The sequence below is a fragment of the Jaculus jaculus genome, chromosome 19 (genome assembly GCF_020740685.1).
Source record: "Jaculus jaculus isolate mJacJac1 chromosome 19, mJacJac1.mat.Y.cur, whole genome shotgun sequence".
NCBI classification, from domain to species: domain Eukaryota; kingdom Metazoa; phylum Chordata; class Mammalia; order Rodentia; family Dipodidae; genus Jaculus; species Jaculus jaculus.
The window spans coordinates 41,975,534-42,000,464 of NC_059120.1; the positions used below are offsets into that span (position 1 = coordinate 41,975,534).

General features: G+C 40.1%; 2 pseudogenes; both read right to left on the reverse strand.

Moving 5' to 3' along the window:
• Positions 1-7,974: 7,974 nt before the first annotated feature.
• On the reverse strand, positions 7,975-8,140 carry LOC123456186 (annotated as a pseudogene).
• A 14,851-nt stretch (positions 8,141-22,991) lies between these two features.
• LOC123456185 lies at positions 22,992-23,103 on the reverse strand (annotated as a pseudogene).
• Positions 23,104-24,931: the final 1,828 nt, after the last annotated feature.

Consider the following 24,931-nt stretch of genomic DNA (forward strand, 5'->3'; position numbering starts at 1 on the left):
TAACTCTTTTTATCTTGGAAATTGTAATGTTTTATGTATTTATTTAACTTTTTATCAACAACTTTTTTTACGTATACCATGATCAAATTTCCTTCCCACCACCCTTTATTTATCCCCTTCACAGAATCCCTTCTTCTTTCTAACAAGACTGTCTTCTATTTAGATGTCACCAGTTTTACCTACTATTACACAGGTCTTGTGTAGGTAGCATCAGCCATTGCGGGGCCATGAATACTCTTTTCTTTACTCTTATATTCTTTTTTTATTATCAGGTATAGACATATTTTGATTGTAAACATCACATGTTGGTACCATCCTTTCCCTCCTCCTTGCCCTTTTTCTGAAGAGGCCTTCCTCATTGGGAATGCAGGTCAACCCCATGGGTATTGTGGGTCATGCATTATGGGGGCAGCAGTCAGTTATGGGGGAGAGGCAATGGCTGTGTGCAAAATATCCCAACTTGTGGCTCTTACAGTCTTTCTGCCCCCTCTTCTGTAAAATTCCCTGAACCATGCTGGGAGCATTTAAGTCTACTTCAGTGATGGGCACTTAGGAGCATCTGGATCTCTGGTTTAGTAGGTGTTGAGTGTCTTCAGTATCTTTCTCTGTCACCCTTGTGCTGATATCAGCTTAACTAAGAGAGCAGCATTCTTGCTCATTTCCTCAATTCCTCTGTGGTTTCAGCTGGGGCCAGGGTTGAGTATGCGGGTCATTTATCTGAAGTCCAGTTTCCATCTGAAAAAGAGAAGCAGATTCTCCAATGGAGAGTGAAATCAGCACCAGTTAAATGGGATGACCATTAATTTAAAGAGAATTAAAGGGGCTTAGACACTTTTATAGTCTAAGGTTAGTGGGAGCTTGACAATGAAAAGCAGAATCATTATCTGGATATGATTCTGACTTGTTTCCCAGTTCCAGATATGGTTTCCTTTTCACAGAGCAGATCTGTTAGCCAATCCAAGAGCAGTTGGTTACCAACCATGGCTGTGTGCCATTATTGCACTTATGTGAGCATCACATCAGGTTGTTTGCTTCTGAGTCACTTAGACTTTGAGTTGTTTGGCCAGTTTCCCCTAGTAGCTCATGTAGCACCTTCCAGCACTAGATGGGCTAATTATCTGGGGACTGGCTCTCCTCTGGATTCCAACCAGGTCTCTCCATGGTCCATCTTAGATATATATGTTCTTTCTGCCACCTATTCTGCAATAGACCCTGAGCTTTGGAGGGTATTGCAGAGATGTTTTATTTAGTGCTGAACTGTCACTTCTCAGCACTTTGGTGAGTTTTGAATCACCCCACTCATCATCACCATCTGAAAAGTGAAGCTTCTCTAACCAAAAGTGAGAGTAGCATTAATATATGGGCATAAACATAAGAATCCAGAGGGCAGTTTCATGGGAATATCATATTCATTTATCCAGACAACAGAAGTAGTTTCCCACCTAGGGCTTATGACCTCCACAGCCATAAGCTTTCAGTACCAGGCAGGAATTCCTTCTTGTGGAGCAGGCCTTAAGTCCAATCAGTCGGTTTTTGGTTTACCCCAAAGCAGACATACCACCATTGTACCAGTTGGTATATTTGGCTTGGCTGGCCAGCTGTAAAGCTTGCAGTGTCTGTTGTTGGTTAGGAACATTAATGGCTATCCCCCCCCCCACGTGCTCGCCCTCCAAACAGGCTGCATAGCTCTTTCTAGCATTCTGACAGTCAACAGGGAGGAGCCTTCCAGCTCAGCTCCAGCTTGATTTTTCAGTGACCTGCAGTCCTGGCATGTGGAGTCTTTAGCAATATCATCTTGCAGCCTAGTCCTGGCAGGCAACAAAGAGCTTTGTTGCTAGCCTGTAATGTTTGGGGGTCACAGGAGCCCCCTGGCCAAAAATTTGCTAAAATGTATTTCACCTATGGCACTGAAATTTTTCTAATAATGATCAGTGGCTTCTGGGCACAACATTATCCATCTCTACAAAATACTTCTGCCCATACTCTCTTATTTAACATATATATTATTAGCTAGGAAGTATATATCCAATGAGTTATTCATAAAATTTTAATTTTGATTATTTTTTATTTTAGAGAGAGTGAGAGACAGAGAGAAAGTGAGAGAAAGAATAGGTGTGCAAGGGCCTCAGACACTGCATTAGAACTTCAGATGCTTGTGCCATCTAATGTGTGTGAGCTTGCCCTTGCCTCACCTTTATGCAACTGGCTAACATGGGATCTGGAGAATAGCACATGAGTCCTTAGACTTTGAAAGCAAGCACCACCTTTACCACTAAGCCATCTCTCCAGTCCACATTTTAATTTTTGATTATCCTTTATCCCACCTACTCTTCTTCTCTAAAACTATAATATTTTGGTGATATATCAATTCTATGTAATGACTATTCCCTACACCTCCTTAGAAAGCATAAAACTGCTTTATCTTGTTTAATTGTACAGTGACTGGATTCTTTTAGTTGTTTCACAGCTACCCTTCCCAACCAGTGTTAAGTCTCTGATATTGATCCTGGGGATACATATTTCTAGGTATTCTCATAATCACTCTGGGATGACAGTGATACTGCTAGGCTTCTCTTTCATTTCTTCCACATCCACAACCAGCTCAAAGGTACACTATTTACTAGCCATAGGCTCTAACCCTCAAAATGGTGCTGGGACACACATTCCTCCAAAAATTAATCAAATTGCTTGTTCTCAGAATAATTTATGAAATAAATGTTTGGTATTTATTCAGACTCAAAGAAGCTGTCTCCGTCTGTCCTACTCCCAAGATCTTTCCCAAAAACTAATTTCCCTACAACCTAGACTGTACCTTTATTAAATACGCACATCTCCAAATTCATTTTCCCTCAGCATCTACAATTTTTTTTAAAAAATTCATGTGTTGGCAATTTCAAACAGGTAAGTAATGTATTTTGATGACATCCACCCATTACCCTCCCCTATCCTGCTTTCATTCCCACTAGGCCCCTTCTTTCCAACTAAGCCCCATCTGCTTTTATGAGTTAAAAATTTTCTTTTTATTGACAGTTTCCATAAGTATAGACAATGAAACCATGATAAGTCCTTCCCTCTACTCTCATCCTCCCCTCTCAAATCTGCCCTCAATCAAGCCCCCTTCCCCTTCCCATTAGTCTCTCTTTAATTTTGATACCATCATCTTTTCCTCTTATTATGAAAATCTTTTGAATAGGTTTTCAGTACCAAGCATGTATTTCCTTCCATGGGGTGGGCCTCCAGTCAAATTACAGAGCAGCTGTTTTTTCCCATAACAGAAATTCCACTATTCACTAGTTGGCATGTTTGGCCTGGTGGGCCAATCTTAGGACTTGCAAGGTTCATTGCTGTTTAACATTGTTGATGACTTCTGTCTCACATAGGGCTACATGCAGAATAGCTCTTTCCAGTTTTCTGACAGCTAGTCAACAGGGAGAAGATTTCCAGCTCAGCTCCAGCTTGATCATGACTTTTTTAAAACCATGAATTCAGCTAAGAGTTTCTTGTATGAGCATGTGAATTGGTTTATTTACTGGAACATGAGCAACATACCAGTGACTACACCCACCTAGGCAAAGCACATCCTCTCCCCCAAACAACTATTAATTGCATATAGTTCCATCATTGAGAGGTAGTGACTTACAAGCTCTTATGCTATCCATAATGGAATGTTAGTGGGCTCAGTTTTGTGTAGGCCTGTGCAGGTAACCACAACTGCTGTGATTTCATGGAGACCATGAATTGGAAAACCTAAGGCTTAACTTGTGCAATGATTATGCTGTTACAAATTAGCTTGATATCCACACTTCCCTTTTTCTTTAAAACTGGTCTGATAAACCAGACCTATTGCTGTTGCTGCCAAGTGAGTATTTTTAGGTTGATCCCTCAAACTGTACAAAGAAAAAAGTACAGACAATTAATCTAATGGCCACCAAAATGGAAGGCCAAGTATTATAAAACCAGGAAGATGGATGGAGCCAAGACAAATTGTTGGTGAAATCCTGGTGTCTTGACACAGTTGTTCTGATTATGGAAATATTGAGCAGGCATTCAGCTCTAGTCGGCTTAGAGCTGGACAGGCAGAGTGATATAACTTGACTGGCATCAAAGAGGGTGAGGCCTGTTCTTTGCAGAGCCAGGGACTCAGAGCACACATGGAAAAACAGTTCTTTGGAATCAGGCAAGAGATAAGAAAAACTTTCTTGTCCTTTTCACCCTCAGGGTTCCAGTCACCCTTATTCTATCCCCCTTTATTTTTCCCTGTCATGAGAAGACATTCTAACTGCTGTTAGGAGACAAGGACAAAGACTTCAGATCTTTACTACTTCCTGCTGAATGGGACACGAAGTGGAGACTTGTGGCAGTTAGAGAGTCTCTCACAGAGAGGGGAACTATTCTAATGGACCCTGGAGTGTAGGAAGATAGTCTTGCAAGAGAACACTGGGGAGAAAGAATAAAAGTAAAGAGTTAATGAGAAGTGAGCCCACAGCAAACTGGTCCTTTTTGAGGTTGAGGGAATCCAGGTAGACAGGCTTGGATTGTTTCAGGACCATCTGAGGATGAGCTGGCTGAGATTTTCTTCCAGAGCTGTTCATTAAATGGCACAATAGTATTGGACATAGCTTGTAAAATAGATGAGATATTAGCAGAGTTATCAGAAACATATACACACATTTAACCTTGATAATAGAGAGCCAATGGGTGCCATTGAAGGCTGTACAAATATATTTTTTTGGACTCAGAATTTATTTAGATATTCGAAATTTGAAAATAAATAACCCCTTTGACATCTATAGTTGTTTTTCTTTATTATAGAATTAGAACTATGGGGAAAAGATGTCTTAATGTTTGTTTCCCCTCTTAGAAAGCTCTTGTTGTATTACTTAATAGGCCATTCATATATTTAAGGTATTTTTATCTTTGATTATACATTTCTCCCTGAGTGTTTAAGACCATGCAGATAGCCAAAATTTAATTAAGGATTAAATTTGGAGGTCACTAATGGCTCTCCAAAGAGACTTTAGGGACCCAGGAGTAACCCTATCGCTTACTGGTGTTTTCTGTCTGTTAGGGTGAGTCAGGGCCATGCTGGCCAAGTAGTTTTCTCTTATTTGGGAAATCAGGAGGACTGATTACTCTTCAATTTTGTTTGTGTCTCCAAATCCTCCCTGCTCAGGAAGACAGGTGACTTCCCAGGGGGGCAGTGTAGAAGTATCCCATCATCTCCAGTCCTCCCTTCTTTTATACAAAAGAGGGGAAGGCCTGCTATTCAGCGGTAGGCTGCAATGCCTTTGTTTCTTCATCAGCTACTGGCAGCATGGGGAACTATTCAGCCAAGTGTACGATCCCTTGGTAGTTTAATATTAGGTGATTGATATATGGCAGTTTCTGTTTACATGGCCAAGGTTTGATTCATAGCTCCCAACATCGCTTCCCTTCTTTTATACAAAAAGAGGGGGAGGCCCGCTTTGCAGTGGTGGGTATTAACCAACTGGGGGAGTAGGGACCTGACTCCTCCCATGGGATGTCTTTTGGCCCCTGGTACCTTTTGGGAAGGGAAGGCAGGGCCTATATGGCTGGAGAGCAAGGCACAGCCTTAGTGATAATGGTTATGGTACCAACTTCCATGTAAGTCAGGTTTTTCTCTCAGGGAATCCAGAAGCAGTCAGAAAGGGACCTTCCCTTGTGGTGTTTTGCCTCGCACCCATGTTGGTACCCATATCACACTCACTTCATTGTGAGCCAACATGCATAGGTCTGGATCCTCATGCAGCTCCCATAGGAGGGGTTGCTATTTGGCCATGACAGGTAGACCGCAGTGATAGCAGAGGTGTAGAGGACAGTGGTATAGTAAATGAGTACAGAATGTACACAGTATAGTAAGTGAGTACAGAATGTAAGATCAAGGGAGAGTGACAACTGCAGGTGGTAGGTCTTCAGTGGCAACGCCTTGATCCGCCAGCTCCAGTCTGTGATAATGGACCTGTAAAGGCTGCATCTTAATGGCTTCAATCTGTTGACACTCAAAAGACATGATTTTATTTATAATAATGGGTCTGATTGTGAGTAAGAGGATTAAGATAAGTAGAGGTCCTTTCAGCTTTGTCCTGTTAGGAAAAAAGGGAGATTTTCTCAGGGAAGTGTTTCTTCCCTGGATATGTGTGATGTCACTGGAGGATCATCAGCTTGTTTTACAAGTCTCTCTGGCAGCCATCTTGCAGCATTTTCTTTGGTGTCAGACAAGCATACTGATCCTCAGCCCCAAATGAGTACTAGGTCTGGGCCATTCCATTTTAAAGTTAAAGGATCTTTCCACATGGCTTTGGCAAAGGTATTTTTTTGTATTTGTGTGCCAAAAGCAATCAGCAGCTGAATTTCCCTGAGTATCAAGGTTAAAAAGTTTAGGACAAGCAAGGCATGATGAAGGATATTTCTTGGAGAGCCTTTTATGGGATATAAATCCCCCATTTTTAACTTTTGGAGGGGAAATGGACCCAGAAGAGGGGCCCCTCTTGCCAGAACACTCTGGTGGGTATAAAGTCAGTGGCACAAATGATCAGGAGAAGAGGCTTTTTATAAGAGATAAAAGTGACCCTTTGGCTCAGAATTGTAGCCTCCACTATCTTCAGGGCCTCTAAAATTTACCACAGGTAAGCTAAATGTAAAATGCTGACAATTCTCAGGGTGTAAGGGAATTGTAAAAAAAAAGCAATCCTTTAGGTCAATAATGATTTTACAATATCCTGCAGGAATTGCTACTGGAGTGGGGAGGCCTGGTTGTAGGGCCCCCATAGGTGCCATGGCCTTATTAATTTCTCTAAGGTCTGGAGCAATCTCCATTTTCCAGACTTTTTCATTATAACAAAGATAGGAGTATTTCAAGGAGAGGTGGTAGGTTCAATATGGCCTGCAGCAAGTTGTTCCTGCACTAACATCATGGCTGTAGCTAATTTCAGAAGTTAAGGGCCATTTATACATTCAAGGTAATTTTTAAAAATCTTTGGTTACACATTTCTCTCTGAGTGTTTAAGACCATGCAGATAGCCAAAAGTTAACTAAGGGTTAGTTTTAGAGGTCATTAATGGCTCTCCAATGAGACTTTAGGGACACAGGAGTAGCCCCATAGTTTACTGGTATCTTGCCTGTTAGGATGAGTCAGGGCCATGCTGGCCAAGTAATTTTCCCTTCTTTGGGAAGTCAGGAGGGCTGATTGTTCCTCAATTGTGACTCTCCTGTTGGACTGTACACCAATTTTGTTTGGGTCTCCATATCCTCCCTGCTCAGGAAGACAGGTGACTTACCAGGGGGCCAGTGTAGAAGTGTCCCATCATCTCCAGTGGCCTCATGACGTGGGAGCACAGGCCAAAATATTGACACTTTTTACTCTAATGATTTCAATTGGCTTTGGATTCTACATAGGTGATTAACACACTCAGAAAGGAAGTTACACCAGCCTGGATGTATGTACGTATAGAGCACATTTGATTACTGAAATAGACTTAGTTAAAGAATGGCACAAGGGCTTCTAAAATCATTTTGTCCTATCTTTAAAATTTTTGTTGTACTGTGGGAGCATAAGCAATATATCTGAGACATAGGAAGTAGGCACATCTCACATTTTAAATATCTAACATTTATAAATATAGGCAGAACCTGTTACCAGTCTTGAAAACAGTACCAAATGATTTATAAACTTAACTAATTTAACCTAGAAATTATCAGGAAAGAACAAGTAAGACAGTATAAGGTCTTAGCACCTGTGTGAAAACATCTTTGATTAGTTCAGATACCTGTGTGGGTACAAGTTGCCCAGAGAACATTGGAAACAGAACCATGGAGCTTGAATTGTATATTCAGATGAGGACCATTGTTTGAGCATGAGACTGTACCCTAAAGTAGGGAATATGTCTTAAGAGTTAATTTTGTTATAAGCACTGGACTTAAGATGTAAAAATTGAGATAGTTACTTTACATACAATAGAGTAGAATCTGGTCTTTTCTGAGCCAAAATAGTTAACTAAATATTAACATAACCCAACTCTGAGCTCCAAAAATCCATTTAATGTATTGTCCTCAGATAGAGGATGTATCATATATTAAACAGATACTACACTTGATCTTAGCTAAAAGGCCAATAAGTGATTAATTATCTTTCTTATAAGGCTATTAAAAAAGTACACCAAATTGATTAATCCTATTACTAACAAGAAAGTAGTCTTAATACACTTTTATGTCATTAATACCAATAACACACTTGGAAATGATTTTATTAGAAGTAACTAAGGCAAATTGTGTTGTTATCTTGAGGCAGGCTGGCTTAGAAGTCAGATCAGTTGTCTCCTCCTTTTAAGTAACAGGACATTACAATCTTTTCTAAAATATCTGACAAATTATAAGTTACCTCTTTACAGGAAGTTTTGTTGTTTTTAATAATCCTCTATGTAAGGTGAAGTTGACCTATAAAAATATCTGGCAAATTCACTCTTGCAAAAGACATTTAACTTTTCCTTTTTAATTTCTATGCTTAGGTCTTTGATTTCCTTGAAATCATTCTCTAGATGAGAAAGGGATGTCACCTGCATCCATCTCATCTCTTTAGTTACAAACAGTCATAAACACAACACAACTAGCAAGCACAATGAGCACACATAAACACATACACACACACATATAAAAAGAACATATTCTCCTGATAAAATTAAAAAATTTGCTTAAAGAACTTGAAGCAATCTCAATTTATTGTGCTTTTAAAATCTTTTACTATGGCAATTAGCTCCTTTTTAGTCTTTGCTAAATCTTTTTTTTTTTTTTAACCTGTGTTCCTTGTGCCTTGAGAGAAATTTTAAGCCCTTCAACAATTTAGGCTTACTTAGGGTCTGTCCCATGATAGAAAAGGAAAGAGGAGAAATGCCAAGACCAGAGGGCAATGTTCCCAGTTGGAGAACTGCCACGGGGGATTCCCCAGTGGGCTTGATGTTTGCCTGTCTGTAATTTTAAGAACTGGCAGCCGCTCTAAGAGCATTTACTGGATGTTTCATAGCCAGGTTGGTTGGTAAGAAGAGAGGCTAGATAGGAGGTCTTTGCCAACACCCAAACAGGCTGTCAGGATTCTCAGAGGGAGGTAGGGGCCTTCAGCCAATGCCAGAGGGTAGCTCTGGCCAAGAGGCTTCAGTTGCCCTGTCTCTATATATCAATTTCACGTGATGGCACCAACCGAAAGTAAAAGGAGGAAAAGAAGTGCAAAAAGAAATCCCGCAGTTCTTGTGTCTTGTAAATCTGACTAAATAGTCTGCCTAAAATTCGTCACTTACCTTAATGGATCAGTATCATAGGCGGGCTTTCTGCGTCGATCATGGTGCAGGTCTGTATTACAGGTGTGGAGTGCCTGCAGTGACCTCTATGCGTACCTTCACTCACCCACCGGTGGGGTGGTGGTCCAATGGCTGGGATGGCCATCCACTTGAGCAATGTTCAGGTCTTTCTTCATACCTCGTGCCCCACGTTGGGCACCACTTGTCCCAGCCAGTGGGGAGTTGAACAAGGACATGAGGGGAAATTAACCTGAATGAAAGAAGGCAAACAGGCACAAGAAGGAAACCATGCTAGATGTTTGTCAAGGCCTCAGAGTCTTTATTTTTTACACAGTGGTTATATAGGGGAAGAAAAGTTGGTGGTGGGGGGGAATAAGCTGGCTGACATGATTTAGGGCTTTGGAATTGTCAGGAAACCTAGAGGGGATGTAATTAGGTGTTCATCTAATCTTGCCTCAATGGCTTAACATCCTGATTGCACCAGGCTTCACATCCTGACCATAAACTGGCCTTTTGCAAAAGATTCTGTAAGCAGTCTGCTGACCAACATTCCAGAAGTACCTAACAGAAAGCTGGATGGACCAGCTTTCTGAGTAATGAGTCAGCTTATGAGCAGGCCCAGGCAAAATGGAGAGGCTTTTGCTCTATGGCTCCCGACACTCCAGTGGCTTCATGACCTAGGAGCACAGGCCAAAATATTGGCCCTGTTTGCTCTGATGACTCCAATTGACTTTGGCTTCTACATAAGTAATTACCATACTTAGAAAGGAAGTTACAGCAGCCTGGATGTATGTACATATAGAGCATATTTGATTACCGAAGAAGGTTTAGCTAAAGAATGGCACAAGGGCTTCTAAAATCATTTTGTTTAATCTTTTTAATATTTGTTGTACTGTGGCAGCATAAGCCATATATCTGAGGCATAGAAAGTAGGCACTTCTCACACTTTAAATATTTAACATTTATAAAAATAGGCAGAGTCGGGCATGTTGGCACAAGCCTTTAATCCCAACACTTGGGAGGCAAAGGTAGGAGGATTGCCAGGAGTTCAAGGCCACCCTGAGACTACATAGTGAATTCCAGGTCAGCCTGGGCTAGAGTGAGACCCTACCTCAAAAAAATTAAAAATAGGGCTAGAGAGATGGCTTAGCAGTTAAGCGCTTGCCTGTGAAGTCTAAGGACCCCGGTTCGAGGCTCGGTTCCCCAGGTCCCACGTTAGCCAGATGCACAAAGGGGCGCACGCGTCTGGAGTTAGTTTGCAGAGGCTGGAAGCCCTGGTGCGCCCATTCTCTCTCTCCCCCTCTATCTGTCTTTCTCTCTGTCTGTCACTCTCAAATAAATAAAAATTTAAAAAAAGAGAAAAAAATTAAAAATAGGCAGAACCTGTTATAAGTCTTGAAAACGATACCAATTAATTTACAAACTAATTAATTTAAACTAGAAATTGTCAGAAAAGGACAAGTAAAATGGTATAAAGTTTTAGCACCTGTGTTTGAAAACATCTTTGATTAGTTCAGATACCTGTGTGGGTACCAGTTACCCAGAGAACATTGTAAACAGAACCATAGAGCTTGAATATTATTTTTTTCAGATGAAGAGCATTGTTTGAGCATGAGGCTGTACCTTCAAGTATGGAATATGTCTTAAGTGTTAATTTTGTTATAAGCACTGAACTTAACATGCCAAAAGTGAGACAGTTACTTTACATACAATAGAGTAGAATCTGATCTTTTTTTCTGAACCAAAACAGCTAGTTAAATTTTAATATAACCCTTGATAAATCTTTTTTGAAATAAAAGACACCATTTGACAACCAATGAGTTTGGCTTATTCTTGATAGCTATTGATTTCATGTACCATAGAAATTTTTATTAACATAAAACAATGTTATGTTTTACCCATGACTTAAATTTGATAAAGCTTAAGCAAGCTATCCCAACAATTTTAGCCTGAAAATTAGTTTTTTCTTCCTGAAGAGTTTGTAAACAGTTGAAAAATCTCTTAAGTTTAGGCATGGTGTTTAGGTTTAGCCTGAAAGTTTTTTCATACACATGCACATCTTTATCCACATACTTTAACATTCTGACCTAAGTATCACTCAAAAAGCATTTTTAATGAGCATTTTATGTCATAACATTGAAAAATTCCTTTCCAGTTCCTTTAATCAACTCATTTTACCCAATAATTAGCCATCTTAAAATTTTTTTGTTTATTTTTATTTATTTATTTGAGAGTGACAGGGAGAAAGGCAGAGAGAGAGAAAGAGAGAGGGGGGAGGGGAGAATGAGCACGCCAGGGCCTCTAGCCACTGCAAACAAACTCCAGTCATGTGTGCCCCCTTGTGCATCTGCTTAACATGAGTCCTGAGGAATAGAGTCTTGAACCAGGGTCCTTAGGCTTCACAGGCAAGCACTTAAGCAAATAGCCATCTCTCCAACCCTAGTCATCTTTCTTATAAGAGTATGAAGAGAATTATACCAAATTTATTAATCCTATTACTCATTGACAAGCAAGTAGACTAAAGACAATTTTATGTAATTAATACCAATAATACACCTGGAAATGATTTTATCATGATTAACTAAGGCAAATTTTGTTGCTATCTTGAGGAAGGCTGGCCTAGAAGTCAGGTCAGTTGCCTCCTCCTTTTAAGTAACAGGACATTACAATCTTTTCTTTTATTATTATTTTTAAATACCTGGCAAATTATAAGTTACCACTTCAGAAAGAATTCTGTTGTTTTCAGTAATCCTCTATGGAAGTTGAAGTTGACCTAGAATATAAAGTCAGTAATTCTATTTATGATATCATGTAACAAAGTATGGCATTGTTTATGTAAAACTTCAGTTCACCATAGGCTTTAGTTAAATGTGACTTTTTTTTTTGCTGCTTCTTGGTACCAGTGCTGTGGTGGCTGGGCAGGGCTAGCATACACCTTAGATCAGCCCTGCCCAGCTTCAGCCTCACCCAGCTCCCGGGAACTCACTCAGGGTCTGGTCTAGTACACATGGAGGTAATAGCTGAGACAGCTGCCAGAATCTGAGTCCAGCTACCTGAAGAGGAAAGAAGGGAGGGGGGGTCCCTGGGATTGTTGGGAAAAGAGGAGTCCTCCAAGGACTGCTGGAAAGCTACTGAAGAAGAAGGGGCCCATGGGGAGCCACTGGGAAAATAGGGAGTCGGGGGGCATTAGGAGAGGAAGCAGAGACATGGCGCCTGCATGGGCTGAGGCACCATTGTCTGGGCATGTGTGAGCCGGCCACCTGGCTGTGACTCAAGCCACTTTGGAATGCTTGAAAATCTGGCTTGTAGTTTTGCTGCTTAAATGGAGTGAGGGGAAATTTCCTTTCTGAACTTTACATTCCCTAGCCAGATAAGCTATGCGGGTCCACATGTCTGGGCCATGTGGATGTCCAGAAGTCATCAAGGGGGCAACCTGGAAGACTTCCTCAAAGGAGCCAGCCTCCCTCTGGGAGACCTTCGTTCCTTTAACTTTCAGAAGAGCCCATAATCTATAAATCTATGCTTCCTTTTGCTGGAGACAATATTAAAGTAAAGGAGGAAAAAGAGAAAAATAGCTTCCATCTGATGGATGAAAGAGAAATAGAGAGTTTTTGCCAACACCCAGTGGACTGTCAGGGTCCTGGCAGAGGACGGCTGGCCTTTAGTCAATATCAAAGATATGGGCCTTGGCCAAGATACACCAGTTGCCAGTTCATTGTGTCTGGTTCCATGCGATGGCATGAACTGAAAATAAAGGAGGAAAAAGAGAGACCTGCCAGCCCTCAAATACATGGAGGCAAGGCTGCATGGGCCAATGTCTCCCAGTCCTTCTAGGAGAGCACTCACCTACCCTATCTGTCTCATAAGGTCCCTGTTTGGGCGCCAGCTATAGGCTCCTGTGTCCTCCAGGGCCCGGACATGGTTCCCCCAAAGGTGCCCAGGCAACTGGGGTGGGTGAGCATGTGATGAGAGAATCACTTCTGGGAGATAGTTGAACAGCTCTCTCCATTTATTGTCAGGGAAATGGGTTTATAAGCATCTGAGGGTGGGGGGAGGACCCTAAGGGGATTGGACATACCAAGTTCATTTCTGATGCCTAATTAGCATATGGGTACATTCATTCTAGCACATAGGCAATGGCAGGGGGGTCAGGTGATCTAGGGTCTCAGGGGGATGGGCTGTGTGAAGGCTGATAAGGTGTTTCCTAGGCAACTGGCCAAAGGTCACAGGGCTATTGGCAAAGTCTAAGCTCAGGAGTGCTGTGCTTGGAGAGAGAGTGGCCTCCTGGGGGTCTTTAGCCATGCCTGGAAGCTCAGGCACCTCTCCTGAAGGCTCCATCCTGTGCCTGGCAGTGCCCGACACTTGAAGATGTTTATTAATTTTGTTCTATGTATGCTTAGGTTTTTATTAAAGATATGGGGTCATACACATGGACTTATTTCTCCAATCCCAAAGCAGTCTGGAACAGAGTGGGTTGAATTTGGTCTCCAATATATGTTATCATGATTCTGTTAGTTGTACTCAGGTTAGCAGTTTTTTGCCTATCTCATGTTGTATAGTAACGACACTCATTACATTATATACAGCTTGATATACAAAGTGTCTTGTTATAGTAGATGAAGTGACTTTTGTCACTGCCATGACAGAAGCATGTAGGATTTAAGCAGTAGTGACTATAGTGGCTATGAGCATACTCAAAACCATTTAGGTCTGTTGAAGTATTATACTAATTATTTAATTATAGTAAAAGCCTTGGATTCTTTTTTCTGGCTCAGTATAATTTACTGGGATAAGGCATAAGACTCACATCACATAATTATACTTTACTTAAGAAACAAGCAAGTAATATAGACAGCATAGTAGCAGCTGGAAGAGCATAGAATATGAAATAGATTTCCCTTTTGTATAATAGTAAAGGGATCAATAAGAATGATATATGGATGAGAATACAAAGGCAAAGTGGTCCAGTGTGGTAGCAATAGAAAGTAAGTTAAGAGACATTCTTTACTTTTGTAAATTTACTTTTCCACATTGAATAATTTTAAAAATGCAGAGCCAAGTCATCAAACAGGGGTTTGTGGATACCCTTTTCCTAAAATGTTTTGGGGGCTATAATGTAATCTTCCTCCCCATATAATAGAATCATTGTTATATACTATTGAACCACTGATAGAAGACAGAAAGACAAGGAATGATTATGTTTATCATGAATCCAATCTTTAGCACCCCAATCAATAATATAAAAACTTTCCAGCCCAGAAAGAAATTAGCAAAATTTATACATCTAATGTTAACACCTATGTTAGTGAAACTTTTATCTTGGGATTCCAATGAATATTACATTACCCAAACAAATAGTATTTATGATTTTGTGAATCATTTACTAAATCCAAAATAACATTTTTATAGGTTTTATGAAGTTAAGATTACTTAATTTATGAATATGTGCTTCAAGGCCTTTTAGTCTATCACCAAAATGTTTAAGTTCATACACATTTATACTTTAAATTGGTATACCAAAAATATATTAAAAGCAAAATTAAGAATAATGAAAAATTGGGCTGGAGAGATGGCTTAGTGGTTAAGCGCTTGCCTGTGAAGCCTAAGGACCCCGGTTCGAGGCTCGGTTCCCCAGGTCCCACGTTAGCCAGATGCACAAGGGGGCGCACGCGTCTGGAGTTCGTTTGCAGAGGCTGGAAGCCCTGGCACGCCCATTCTCTCTCTCTCCCTCTATCTGCCTTTCTTTCTGTGTCTGTCGCTCTCAAATAAATAAAAATTAAAAAAAAAAAGAATAATGAAAAATTGAAGTGATGATGTCATATATTTTGAATTTTATGTTGGTATTCTCTATTTTTTTTGATAAGGCAACATGCAAAAACACACATGAAAACGTCATGATACACATGACATAAGTGCATAAATCCTAGGTGCACCTTAAGAAACTTAAGTTGAAACTTTATATTTTTGAGATATTAAACTCAATAACATAAAAGATCACTGGTGAAATTACTTATGCAGATCTACAGTAGGTAATTATCCATTTGTTTCTGAGAGCTAAACAAATGGAAATATCTTTTTAAACCTTTTAGATCAAAGCTTCATATTCTTTTATTTTGTTTATCTATATTGCCCTTGAAAGCTAGGAAAACTCTGGCACCTAGTGAGAATCCAGATTGAAAGACATATCAGGCTCATAACAAGCAGGGAAAGCTTAGGATAAAGCCATTTTTTAAAATAGTTTGAATTCAGAATGTTTGGCTTTAAAAGTAGCTTTCCCATGGTGTTTCCAGTTGCTCTCTGGAGTGTAGGAGAATGATTAGAATATCTTGCAAACGAGTATATATATATATTCCAGCAGAAAATCCATGCATGCACTGTAGAAAGAGGTAAGTAAAATTACCCAAGCTTCCTTGGGCCCTGGTAAGGTAGACGGTCCTGCATAATAGCAACTGTCTCCACCTGAGCCCACAGTGCCATATCCAGTGTGCCATCATCGGGAAACCAAGGATTAATTTCAACTACTGCCTGCAACAGCTTCAAGAGCTGTTCCTCTGAGACTTGAGCCCCTGAGGATTTCAACGAGTGCCAAAGCACCTTACTATATCCTGTCTGATATGTGACTGCTCCATGTCCCCCTGACTGAATCACTTCCTGAGGATGAGCAGAAATTCCTTGGCACTTATGATTGTGCTGTGGAGCTCCCCTTTTTGTTTTCCTTGGAGTCCTAGGCTTTTTGTGCCTCCGGAGTTGCACTATCCCTGTTCAGACACCACTTGTATGCCCTGTCCAGCAGTGTTTGGATGAAAGCAAAATGAATACACACATGCAAAACATGATTTAATGGAGGTTCGGGGTGGGGAGAGATGTACTCAAATGCTCCCAGAACTGACTGCACTTGAAGCTTTTATTTAGATTCTTTTAGTCAAAGCTATGGGGATTCTGACCCTAAGACAGATCATGAGTTGTTTGTCTATGTTTATTATATCAGAAAATCTTTGGAAGAAGCTGTGAGTTCCTGCCTTCACGAACCTCCACCCAAGGTGCACAGCCTTCCATGTCCTCAAACTTAGCTTATGCAAACATTACCCTATTATGAGTTAGCTTGATATCCACAACCAACCACTTTCTGATTGGGTTTGAGGTCTATGGAACAGGAGGAAAGTCATGCTTGGTACTGGCCAAAAGTCTGTGGCAGGGGACTCAGATCATACAGTGCTATACATATGCTAATTGGACAACATGCCAAACTACTTTGTAAATATGTATGTTTGTTCTCATAGACTGTTACTGTTCACAGCCTTGAACACAGAAGTTTATTTGTGCAAAGGGTACAGGTAAATACAGAAATGTCCAGATGGCAAAGTTGCCAAGAGTAAATGACTAGTTTGTGCTCAGTAGTATCATGACATCTAAAGCATAACCTCAGAGGCTTAGAAAGCCTCATAGAAGAGAAGTTGGATGCGAAGTGAGACTATTGAATACTGTCTCTGGATGCAAGTTTGCTATGTTCATGGTCTCACGGATATGCATCTTCCTGAACCTTCTCGAGCCTGTCAGTGTTTCATCATAGATAAGTGAAGGGATCATGAGATCCCCACACCTCCTGGAGTAAATAGTGGAAACTGACAATTGCTTGGAGAGATAAAGTCATGACCTTTAGTGATGTAGAAGCTGGAAGACTGCTCACTGATGCAGGATTTTGGAGTTCAGGAGGGATCTCTCAGAATCTGTGAACCTCGAGTTTTGTGTTCTGTGCTGCCTTTAATAAAGAATTAATAAAGATAGACTCAATAAGGATGAATTATAAATTATTAAGTTTATTTAGGGAGAAATCACAAGTTGTGGGGTTTATTTAAGGGAAATTGGGAGCTAGAACAGAGTCATAAGCAAATGGGAAGCAGGAAACATGCTCTCATATGGAAACTGCATAGTTTATAAGGTACATTTAAGAGAAATTGAGGCCTTTAGAGAGAGTCTAAAGATACTGGCATGTGAAAAGTAGAATCTAGGAGCATCTGCCATGTGTTTTGAGAGAAGTTAAGAGGACAAATGGCAAGGCTCAAGGAAAAAAATGAGAGGGCAGATATCAAAGCAGAGATGAAGAGATTCAGAGGAGAAATGAGTAATCAAGAGACTTAGACTCATGGTTATCCCAAGTTTAAAGAAATTACACAGATAGCAGGCCTAAAGTTGGTGAGAGTACCCAGATGGTAGATCTGGAGTGTAAGGAAAATACACACCTGGTAGACTCAGGAACCAGAGGAAAGAGCGCCAAATCACAATCACTAGGAAAGGTTAAAATATTCAATAAATTATGTGTCTAGTTAATTAAAAAAGAAAAGAAAACAGGAAAATCATGCCTGTAATCAAAGTGAGAAGATACACCAAACTATAAAGCAGAGGCAAGCAGAAAAGTTACCTCAGACCAAAAAACAGTTTTATGATCTCCCCACACCCAGCCAGGCTGGGGGAGAAGGAAACCAAACTCACATGTGTCCCTGTAGCCAAGTGAACAGAGTCAGAGGTGAGCACCAGAGTGGAGCTGAGTGGAGCTTGACAGAGTCAGCAACAGGAAGAAGAGAGGAGCCTTTATAGGCAAGGGGAAGACCTTATCATTAGTAGATTTAGAGGGCGGATCCCTGGGCCAGTCCACCTAGGCTGTCTGTCTATGTAGCATGCTAGACTGGGCAATAGGGGGTGCTGTAGATCAGTCTCCATTAGACAGGAGTTCCATTTCTGCCAAGAGAGTTCTGTTCTTGTGCCAAGGTGAGATGCCGTTAGGGTGGCACCTACTGGTTCTCTTTGGTTATCTAAGTAAAACTCCCCCCAAATAAGCTAGCTTTCTCCTATCTTCCTTCATCACTTTCAAGCAAATATCCTCCTACCCATGATTAAGTAAGTGGCCCTAGTTTAAATCAATGGGTCAATAAAATGGTCAAGATGTAGTGATAGGATGTGTATCTAATTGGAAGAAGAAGGGTTTGGTGGGAAGGGAAGGGGAAAAGAGAGCATAAATGGATGGAGTTGGATCAAAATACATGTATCAAAGTGTCAAAACTAAAAATAATACAGAAGCTTCTATGGCCAATACTATGAGCAGCATCGTGTCATGTGTTGTAGTCACCTTCTTGTTGCTGAGATATATAGCACATGGCCAAAAGCAGCTGGTAGGTGGAAAAGTTTTATTTTGGCTTACAGTAGTGAAAGGAAGCTTTATGATGGCAGGGAAAAGCATGGCATGAGCAGAAGCTGGACATTACCTCTTTGTCACTACAGGTGGAAAACAGAGAGAGCTAAATTCTACCAAGAGGAAACTGGCTGTAACACCCTGAAGTTCAACACCTCCCCAAACAGATCTTATGCAGTAAGGCTCAACCTCCCAAACTTTCATCAGCTGGGTACCAACCATTAAAAACACATGAATATATGGGGGTGGGAATGTGCTTCAAACCACCACAGGGTATAAACATAAGTATTTAGAAGGCAGTATGATATCATGACCATTTAGCTAAGCAACTGTACAAGGTTCATGCCTAGTGCCTATAACTCTTCAGCCATGGACATTTTACTATATTTATAGTACTAGCCATGCATTACATTTTGTGTAACAAACAAGTCTCAGATTTGGTTAGAAAGTGGTTGGTTGCCCTTACAACAGTTGTGCCTCTATTGTACCAGCAGAGACACTTTGTATGGCCACTGAGTTGTGTAACACACAGGTCTACAGCTGGGTAAGCCTGTTAATGACTTTTCTGTCCCAGCAGTCCACATAGCACCTTCTAGCATTGTGCCAGTCAGCAGGAGAGAAGCTTCCATCTCAGTTTCACCTTGAATTCTGTATGTCCTGCAACCAAATCATGTATTCACCAATAGGAACTTACCATCTTGTTTTTGTGTGCAATCAAGAACACTAGCAATAACTGTATTGTTTTATGGGCCTTTGTGGCTTCCACAAACAGCTCATAGAGATGAATTTCCCAACTGGCACTGCTTTTTTTTTTTTTTTTAAATAACCTATGGCTTCTGGGAGCAACTTTATCTATGTAGAGTAGCTTCATTCAAACTCTTTCTCTTCTTACATTTTAATTAGTATACAGAATAGTAGGTTTCCATAAGCATGTCTCATTGACCCTTAGTTTTAGCTAATCATCCATTTAGTCCTCTGCACCATCCACTAGTCCGTCTCTGCTTACCCCTTCCCAACTATTTCCTCCGTTGCTTTTATACCACATGTGCTCTATGTGCAGTTAATACTCTTACACCACATATAGACCCTTCATAGCTTTGTGGCTACTGTAGACATTCTGTCCAACTTAAACACACAAATTAAAAAATTCGAAGCTGGCTTCCACATACAGGAGAGAATATGTGGTGTTTGTACTTTTGGGCCTGGGCTGCCTCATTTGTATAGTATTTTCCAGTTGCATCCATTTTGATGTAAATTTCATTGCTTTATTTTTCTTTGTTGTTGACTAAAAGTCTATTATGTATATTATTACCTTATTTTATTTTTTGAGGCAGGGTCTTGCTCTAGCCCAGGCTGACCTGGGATTTACTATGTAGTCTCAGGGTGGCCTTGAACTCATGGTGATTCTCCTACTTCTGCCTCCTGAGTGCTGAGATCAAAGGCATATGCCACCATGCCCCGCCCAATTTCTTAGCTATTATGAAGAGGGTATCAATGAACATTAGTGTGCAAGTATCTCTATAGTACAATATAAAGTACTTAGGGTATATGTCAGACAGTGGTATGGCAGGGTTATATGGCAGCTCTGTTAATTAGCTTTTTTGTGAGGCACCTATACACTGATTTCTAGTTTTATTCCCCCCAACAGTGAATAAGGGTTCCTTTTCCCTTCATCCACACCACCGCACCAGCATTTTATGGTTTATTGCTTTAATGAGCCATTCTTATCAAAGTAGCACCTCAAAGTAGTTATAATTTGCATTTCCCCAATGGCTAATGATGTTGAACACTTAAACAACTTATTAGCCATTTATATTTATTCTTTGTTAAATCTCTATTATGCACCATCACCCATTTTTTCATCAAATTGTTAATTTTATTGACATTTAGTCTTTTTGAGTTCTTATAATATTCTGGATGTTAATGCTCCTATTCTGTAGGCTGCTTCTTCACTCAATTGACAGTTTCCTATACTGTAATAAAGCTTTGTTTTGCTTTTTTCTTCCTTCTTTCTTTCCTTCCTTTCTGTCCTCCCCTCCTTCCCTCCTTCCTTCCTTCCTTCTCTCTTTCTCTTTCTCTCTCTCTTTTTCTTTATTTTTTGTTTGTTTGAGGTAGGGTCTTGCTCTAACCCAGCTGACCTGGAATTCACTATGTAGTCTCAGTGTGGCCTTGAACTCATGACAATCTTCCTACCTCTGCCTCCTGAGTGCTGGGATTAAAGGCATGGGCAACCATGCCTGGCCAAAAGCTTTTTAATTTCATAAGGTTCCATGTGTTGGCTATTGGTTATATTTCCTGAATGACTAGAGTCCTATTCAGAAAGTCCTTGCCTACTCCTGTATCTTGAAGTATACTTCCTACTTTATCTTCTAGAAATTTCAGTTTCAGGTCTTATTTTGAGGTCCTTATTCCATTTGGAGTTAATTTTTGTGTAGCATGAAAGATAAGGATCTAATCTTGTTTTTCTAAAGGTATATATATAGCTTTCCCATCGTTTCTACAAGATGCTTTTTTTCCCCCAAAGTCTATTTTTGGCACCATTGTCAAAAATCAGTAGGCTTGGGCTGGAGAGATGGCTTAGTGGTTAAGTGCTTGCCTGTCCGGCCTAAGGACCTCGGTTCAAGGCTCGATTCCCCAGACCCACGTTAGCCAGATGCACAAGGGGTGCACGGTCTGGAGTTCCTTTGCAGTGGCTAGAGACCCTGGCATGCCCATTCTCTCCCTTTCTCTTCACCTCTTTCTCTCTCTGTCTGTTGCTCTCAAATAAATAAATAAATAACAAAAGAAAAAAAATCAGTAGGCTGTAGTTTAATGGACTAATATCAGAGTCCTCTATTGTATTCCATTGATCTATATGGTAGCTTTTACGCCAGTAACATGCTATTTTAGTACAATGGCTCCATAGTGTGACTTCAGATATACTTCAGGTATGGTGATATCTCTGTATATCAGCTTTTATGCCTGTACAGCCCTGGTATTTTTAAAAATATACTTTTTATTTATTTGCAAGGAGAGAGGTAGAGAGAGAGAGAGAGAATATGAATGGGAGCAACAGAGCATCTGGCCACTGCAAACGAACTCCAGATGCATGCACCACTTTGTGCATCATGCATTATGTGGGCATTGAGGAATTGAGCCTGGGTCGTTAGGCATTACAGGTGAGTGTCTTAACCACGGAGCCATCTCTCCAGCCCACACTCCTGTTTATTATTACTATGGCTTTGTAGTATGACGTCAAATCAACTATGGTGATACTTCCAGTATTATTTTTCTTTTGCTCTGGATTGCTTTGTCTATCTGGGGTCTTTTGTTTCTCATATGAATTTCAAAAGTTTTTTTTATTTAAAAATTATTTATTTAAAAGAGAGAGAGGGTGAGGAGTGAGAGACACAGAGAGAAAGAGTATGGGGACTCCAGTCACTATAAATGAACTTCAGACACTTGAGCCATTTTGTGCATCCGGCTTTACATGGGCACTAGGGAATTGAACCCAGGAATGGCCAGGTGTTGTGAGCAAGCAACTTTAATTGCTGAGCCATCTCACTAATCTCTCACCTTATTTTTTTAATATTTTTTGTTCATTTTTTATTTATTTGAAAGCGACAGACACAGAGAGAAAGATAGATAGAGGGAGAGAGAGAGAGAGAATGGACACACCAGGGCTTCCAGCCACTGCAAACAAACTCCAGACGCATGCGCCCCCTTGTGCATCTGGCTAAAGTGGGACCTGGGGAACCGAACCTCGAACCGGGGTCCATAGGTTTCACAGGCAAGCACTTAACTGCTAAGCCATCTCTCCAGCCCTCACCTTATTTTTTTAATTTTACTTTTTTATTGACAGCTTCCATACTTGTTAATGATTTCACATGATAATTCCATGCCTCCCCCCACTTACCCCTTTGAAACTCCATTCTCCATCATATCCCCCCCGCCCAATCAGCCTCTCTTTTATTTTGATGTCATGATTTTTTTTTTTTTACCTATTATGATGGTCTTATGTAGGTAGTGTCAGGCACTGTGAGGTCATGGATATCTAGGCTGTTGTGTGTCTGGAAGAACATGATATAAGAAGTCCTACCCTTCCTTTGGCTCTTACATTCCTTCCACCACCTCTTCTGCAATGGACCCTGAGCCTTGGAAGGTGTGATTGAGATATTTCAGTGCTGAGCACTCTTCTGTCACAATAAACATGGTTGAACAAGTGTCTCTAAGGTAGTGAGATGAATCCTTAGGATATATGTTTAGGAGTGCTATAGCTGGGTCATATGGTACATCTATTTTTAGCTGTCTCAGGAACCTCCACACTGATTTCCACAATGGCTGGACCACATTGCATTCCCATCAACATTGTAGAAGGGTTCCTCTTTTTCCATATCCTTGCCAGTATTTATGGTCATTTGTTTTCATGATAGTAGCCAATCTGACAGAAGTGAGATAGAATCTCAACGTAGTTTTAATCTGCATTTCCCTGATGAAAAGGGATATGGAACATTTTTAGATGTTTATATGCCATCTGTATTTCTTCTTTTGAGAACTCTCTATAACCCATTTTTAAACTGATAAGAACAGATACTACACTTGATCTTAGCCAAAAGGCCGAGAAGCAATCCATAACCCATTTTTAATTGTATTGTTTGATTTATTATTTAATCTTTTGAGTTCTTTGTATATGCTAGATATTACTCCTTTGTCAGATGTATAGCTGGCAAAGGTTTTCTCCCATTATGTAGGTTGCCTCTTTGCTCTATTCACAGTGTCCATTGCTGTAAAAAAACTTTGTAATTTCATGAGGTCACAGCAGTTGACCTGTGGTTTTACTGCCTGAGCAATTATGATTATATTCAGAAAGTCTTTGCCAAGACCAATATGTTGAGGGGTTTCCTCCACTTTTTTCCTGTAGCAGTTTCAGAGTTTCAGGTCTGATATGAAGATCTTTGATCCATTTGGACTTAATTCTTGTGCATGGAGAGAGAGAGAAGGAGCTATTTTCACTTTTATGCAGATACATATCCAGTTTTCCCTGCACCATTTGCTGAAGAGACTGTGTTTTCTGTAATGACTATTTTTGGCATTTTTGTCAAAGATCAGTTGGCTAATGCTACCTGGACTTACATCTGGGACCTCTGTTCTGTTCCATTGATCTACATGTCTGTTTCTGTTGCAGTACTGTTTTTGTTACTTTGTTAGCTTTGTAATATAGGTTAAAATCAGGTATGGTGATACTACCAGCCTTATTTTTGTTGCTCAAAATTGTTTTAGATAATTCAAGGTTTGTTGTGCTTCTAAATGAATTTTTTTATTTTGATGAAGAATGCCATTGGAATTTTGGTGGGGATTGCATTAAATGTGTAGATTGCTTTTGGTAAGATTGCCATTTTTATAATAGTGATTCTTCCAATCCAAGAACAAGGGATGTCTTTCCATTTCCTAGTGTCTTCTGCAATTTCTTGCTTGGGTGTTTTAAAGTTTTCATTGTAGAGAACCTTCATTTCCTTGGTTAGGTTTATTCCAAGGCACTTTATTTATTTATTTATTGACTGACGCATTGTGCATGGGAGTGATTCTGTGAGTTCATCCTCTGTGTGTTTGTTGTTAGAATATAGGAAGGCTACTACTTTCTGTGTGTTTATTTTGTATCATGATAAATGGCTATAGTGTTTATCAGCTTTAACAGTTTGCTAGTAGAGTCTTTAGGGTCCTGTATATATAGAATCATGTCATCTGCAAATAATAACTTGATCTCTTCTTTTCCAATTTGTATCACTTTTATGTGTGTCTCTTGTCATATTTCTATGGCTAAACCTTCCAGTACAATATTAAATAAAACTAGGGACAATGAAGACCCTTTTCTTGTTCCTGGTTTTAGTGGACAAGCTTCAAATTTTCTCCATTTAGTATTATATTGGATGTAGGTTTGTCATAAAGCCTTTATTATGTTGAGATATGTTCCTTCTATTCCCAGTCTCTGTAGGACTTTTATCATGAAGGGATATTGGATTTTGTCAAATGGTTTTTCTGCATCTAATGAGATAGTCATGTGATTTTTGTCCTTCAGTCCATGTATATAAAGTATTACATTTATTGATTTTTGTATGTTGAACCATCCCTGAATCCTTGTGATAAAGCCTACTTGGTCTGGGTAAATGATCTTTTTGATATATTCTTGTATTCTGTTTGCCAATATTTTGTTGAGAATTTTTGCATCTATGTTCATGAGAGAGATTGGTCTGTAATTTTCTTTTTTTTGTTTTTTCTTTGTCTGGTTTTGGTATCAGGGTGATGCTGGCTTTGTAGAAGGAGTTTGGTAGCATTCCCTCCTGTTCTGTTTTATGGAAAAGTTTAAGAAGAATTGGTGATAGTTCTCCCATGAAGGCCTGGTAAAATTCACCAGTAAATCCATCAGGGCCTAGATTTTTTTTTAGGTGGGAGATTTTTG